Source organism: Mus caroli, chromosome 8 (genome assembly GCF_900094665.2).
Source record: "Mus caroli chromosome 8, CAROLI_EIJ_v1.1, whole genome shotgun sequence".
NCBI classification, from domain to species: Eukaryota; Metazoa; Chordata; class Mammalia; order Rodentia; family Muridae; genus Mus; species Mus caroli.
In genome coordinates, this window is record NC_034577.1 from 46,268,672 (window position 1) to 46,274,691 (window position 6,020).

Sequence of the window (6,020 nt, forward strand, 5' to 3'; positions counted from 1 at the left end):
TTTGGTGCCTGTATATGGGATGGATCCTCAGATGGGGCAGTCTCTGGATGGTCATTCCTTCAGTCTCTGCTCCACACTTTGTCTATGTAACTCCTTCCATGGGTATTTTGTTTCCCCTTCTAAGAAGGAACCAAATATCCACACTTTGGTCTTCTTTCTTCCTGAGTTTCATGTGTTTTGTAAATTGTATCTTGGGTAGTCTAAGTTTCTGGGCTAATATGCATTTATCAGTGAGGGCAAATCATGTGTATTCTTTTGTGATTGAGTTGCCTTATGCAGGATGATACCCTCCAGATACATCCATTTGCCTAAGAATTTTATAAATTCATTGTTTTTAATAGCTGCGCTCCATTGTATAAATGTACCACATTATCTGTATCCATTCCTCTGTTGAGGAACATCTGGGTTCTTTCTAGCTTCTGGCTATTATAAAAAGGCTGCTATGAACATAGTGGAGCATGTTTTCTTATTACAAGTTGGAGCACCTTCTGGGTATATGTCCAGGAGTGGTATTGCTTGGTCCTCTGGTAGGACTATGTTTAATTTTCTGAGGAACCTCAATAGTGGTTGTACCAGCTTGCAATCCCACAGCAATAGAGTGTTCCTCTTTCTCCACATCCTTGCCAGATTTGCTGTCACCTGAGTTTTTGGTCTTAGCCATTCTGACTGATGTGAGGTGGAATCCAAGGAGCTGAAAGGTTTTGCAGTCCTATAAGAGGAACAACAATATGAACTAACCAGTACCCCCAGAGCTCCCTGGGACTAAATCTCCAACCAAAGAAAACACATGGTGGGACTCATGATTCCAGCTGCATATGTAGCAGAGGATGACCTAGTCAGTCGTCAATGTAAGGGGGAGGCCCTTCTTCCTGTGTTGGTTCTATATGCCCCAGTGTAGGGGAATGCCAGGGCCAGGAAGCAGGAGTGGGTGGGTTGGTGAGCAGGGGGCAGGGAGAGGGCATAGTGGGTTTTTGGTGGGGAAACCAGGAAGGGGGATAACATTTGAAATGTAAATAAAGAAAATATCTAATAAAACAATTGTTAAAAAATTAAATGCTTCCTAGAAGATATAATATATATATTTGTGTGTGTGTGTGTGTGTGTGTGTGTGTGTGTGTGTGTGTGTGTGTGTAAGGATCTAATATTATACCCATTTGGCATAATAATAGTACTATCTTACTTAATGCCTATGACCTATTTGGTCTCTATTTCTTCCCTCCCATAATGGTACCAGATATGAGTGCCATCATGAATTGGGCCTCAAATCCAGTTAAAAAGCTGTTGGATGTTTACATAACATCCATGCCACTGTTACTTGAATGGTCATAGCTCATCGGGGTACTCATTTTTTTAGTGGATGAATAAGATTTATGTCCCCACATTATAAAGTCTAGAAAATAAGGAAGAATCGTCCATGTCAATCTTAGCTGTATATCTTTGTTGTAGTTTTTGTTTTCTTTTTTCTTTTTATTAGATATTTTCTTTATCTACATTTCAAATGTTATCCCATTTCCTGGTTTCTCCTCTGAAACCCTCCTATCCCATCTCTGCTTCCCCTGCTCACCAACCCAAGCACTCCCACTTCCTAGTCCTGGCATTCCCTACACTGGGACATCAAGCCTATACAGAACACGCTCATCAAAGCAGGGGCAAGAGGATGTGATAGAGTGTTTCTGAGAGGGACAAAAACTGGAAAAGTGGATAACATTTGAGATTTAAATTTTTAAAAAGTATTCAATAAAAAAATACAAAAAAAATTTCCTTTTGACAAAAGACTTAGAGAATCTAAGAACACAGGGGACATAACTTATAGATATTAATGGGGAAATGTAGCATTAATGGTATACAAAATATTGCAAACCAGAGTGTCTACTAGGGCTTTTAATAAGAGCAGAAAAAAATTTACTTCAAAATATCAGAACAATGATTGGCAGAAAATGCAAAACAGAAAAGTCTTTTCTATGAAAATTAAAATTGAATTTTAGTATTTTAAATCTAGAAGAGTGAACAGAGAAAATATATTTCATGTTCTTTCAAAAGTTTCTTACCTTCTGACAATTTAGTGATAGAAGAATATTTTTGGTTTGAAAAAAATAGAATTAAAGATGTACATTTAGCAGTTTATTATAATTGTAAGAAAAGATACATAATTTTACTATCCAATCTAATCAAAATGTAAAACATTAACAAAACTGTTACTTTGGACCTTATTTAAAACTACAAGAGATAATTTTATTTGACATGAATCACTAAATGATACATATATAAAATATGACATACAGTATGTGTAAAACATAGATGAAGCAAAACATATGCAAGACTAATTTTGGTATTCATTTGGGAGATGGTTATTCTCTCTGAAAGTTACAAGAATGATCCAAGGAGGAAGTTATTGACAGTAGGAGAAATATATTTAATTATTTCAACTTTAAATAAAATACAATTATAGCCAGGCATTGGTGTCACACACCTTTAATCACAACACTTGGGAGGCAGAGCCAGGCAGATCTCTGAGTTCAAGGTCAGCCTGGTCTACAAAGTGAGTTCCAAGACAGCCAGGGCTATACAGAGAAACCCTGTCTTGAAAAACCAATAAACAAACAAACAAATAAATAAACAAAACAAAAAATAAAAAAATACAATTATATTAGTTCCCCCCCTTTTTTTTTTTTTTTTTTGCCTATTACACCTCTCTCTTATTCCCTGCCTCTGACCCTTCCTGAATCTCCCCCTACCTCTCAAATTGGTGTCCTTGTTTTCCTTAATTATACATATTAATATAGAGATGCCACCTACTTAGTCTTTTAAATGATAACTAATGTGTAAATGATTTCAGGGCTGAAACCTGTATTGAACAACCAATTAGGGGCTCATCCACGAGAGGAACTAATTCTCCTTCTATTATTAGTCATCAGTTGCTGGTAGAACTTTTTTATGGCTGGAACCCTGTGTGCATTTATTCTTCCTTCTTAGCATCACAGCTTGATAGTCTATTAATTACTCTGGCAATTTCAAAAAAGATTCTAGAATTATGAAAGCTAGCCAGGATGGAAAGAGGGTTTTAGATGAGAATCAGCTCTCACATATTTTATGTCTTCCAAGGTCTCTATCCAAACTGTGAGGTTTTTTCATTCATGGGAACTTACTGCAGAGAAGTAACTACTACCAACATCAAGAGCTTCTGTAGTTGCTCACCCCTTACACTAATAGTTGAAGGTTTAATGTAGCTCCCATGTCAAAGTGGCTACATACATTTAAAAAACTAAGCTATTCATGCCACTTTAAAAACACAGGCCAGTGAACTTTCTTTAATAAATCTGAACTGTTAAAGATTGAAACAAAAATACTTTCATACTGACAACTTTATATCCATGAAGATTTCACTTTACTCATGTAAAAACATTTTAATTTTATAGATTATTGCTTTTCCCAAGGACATGATTATAGAGTGATCAAAAGACTACATATTATCTCCACGTTTTCTTTTCCAAAACCTACATTAATTTCTTCAGATCCAGGCTTCTTCATCCTATAATTATAAAGTAGATAATTAAAATACTAAAACTTGGATTAAATTTTAATTACATCGTATTTTTAGAAGATTAGGGCATATTCTAAAACCCAATTTTTAATTGGATCTTAATGTGATTTTTCTTGAAATGAAAGATGTACTGATTTTTTTCATTGAGAAAAAGATCTTTTATTACAATAAATGTCTTGAATTATATATACTGAATAAAATGATTCTTAACTTTTGCCATAAAAGCAAATAAACAATATTAAAATTTGTAATAAATTACTCAAAATTAATGCTTGAATCCACTAGATCCACTAGCTTTTCTTTAATATGTTATAGATTTTTATATTCTCCTTGCAATGGATTTATTGATAAAAGACTTAAAACTTCATATATACTAACATTCAAACCTGTACTTCATTACATTTATCATCTGAAAGAGGACATTTTTAAAAATTATGATCAGAAGAATGTGTGATTTTATTTAAAGTACCAAATTCTTTTCAGGATCTCAATTTTCTATGTGTTCCAAATTGTTCTCAATTTTTAATAAGTTATCCATACAGGTACATTAGGATGCCATTTAAATCTTTTTTAATGTTTTAAGAAATTTTATTATTACTATACAAGTATTTTTTAATATGCATGTGTGCTTCTTTCCACTGTGCCATTTTTATAGTCCTTATTAAGATTATTTTAATTTAATATTGTACCTGAGCATTATCAAATCTCCTAATATATTGTCTTTTTTGACTAATTATAGTTAATATTAATATTATCAAATCTTGGATAGTTATATAGTTCTCAGTTTTAATTCATTTCACCACACAATTAAGATAAAGTGGACCTCTATTTTTCTCCAAAACTATTTTTAGGTTAAACATTTTGAGCAACATCAGGTAAGTATATATTGTCTTTCCAGTTGCATCAAAACTGAAATTAATGAGTGTTAATTTTCCTTATTCATTACATTGAAGTTAAAATGAATGAGTTTTCATTGTCAGGAATCTTCTGAGGTTGTATGAAACCTTTTAGCTTCATTGTGTTTTCTCTCAGGGAACCTACTTCAATCAAACATCACAAGATTGATTTTCTAATTATATTCACTTTCCTCTATTGATTTGAAGACATGATTAAAGAAAGAAAAAAAAAAAAACTCTGCAACTTCGAAACTCTTCCTTGTTCCCAGGACTTCTTTTACACACTATGAGATGTTTCTCTAACTAAATTCATACTGGCATCTTTTCATAGTCAAGGTATCTGTAATATGGCTGATAAGAAACTCTTATATTTGCCTCTGAACTCAACTTAATCTATTGCTGACTCTGCAATCATGAACTCTTACCCTAAGAAACCATAAGCCCAGATAAACTCTACTTTGCATAAAATAAAAAGTCAAAACAGCATCTTTGTTATGTATACCTATAATTTCATACATTGTTAATAGTTATTTACAAAAATACAATTAAAGGGAAGAATATTTTATTAAGAAATGAGTACGGATTATTTGAAATTGGAGAATCAGAAGCACTTTCTCTTTAAGATACAAATCCTATGTACTTTTTGAAGAACTCTTGGAACGGGGGCAGAAAGAGAGCAACATTTGGAATGTAAATAAAGCAATTGTAATAAATAATGCTAAGCTGATCAATTTAAAAAAAACACAAACTTTGATTTTTATCCTTTTCATTGTATTTGCTGAATAGTTAGAAAATTAGAAAGTTAGCTATACATATTATCTTTATACAGTGTGCTATACTCTAGAATTAATAAGACACAATTGAAAAATAGCTAAACAAGAAATATGAACTGAGGGAAGCCTTACATAAAATCCAAAATATTTTTCTTGAAACTTAGCTAGAGAAGAAGGTTCAATCAAGATCTATTTTTCTAATTCTAAATGTAAAAATTTACAAACATTTTACAATTAGGTCAAATCTCATGATACAATTGAGCTATAGAGTAGATGCTGGTAATTTACTTTTAAAATATTTTTTTAAATTCTGTTTACAATAGATTTACTTGAATTAAAAATACTTTAAAATGTTATAATTACTGACATTCACCAAGGGAGGTAGGGGGTAGGGAGAACCTCTAGAAAGTTCCTGAGATCGGGGAGGTGAGAAGCATCCATTCAAATGGATGGCCTTAGCCAAAATAACCAACAGTGAGAGATGGAACCTGAAGAGACCGATTCCAGTAGATAGACAGGGTTCTGAGTTGAGACATCAGTCCACCAATACATCTTCAAAATTTTTGATCCAGAATTGTTCCTGTCTTAGGTAAATGCATGGACTTAAATGGAGTAGAGATTGAAGAAAAGGCCATCCAGTGACCAACCCAACTTGGACTTTATTCCATGTGTACACAGCAAACCCTGACACTAACTGATGCCATGTTGTATTGCCCGCGCTTTTGTGTCCCCCCTGGTAAGAACACGCTCAGGGCAACCGGAATCTTCTGCAGCACAAGCTTTATTGCTTACCCCATCAGGAGCCAGTGG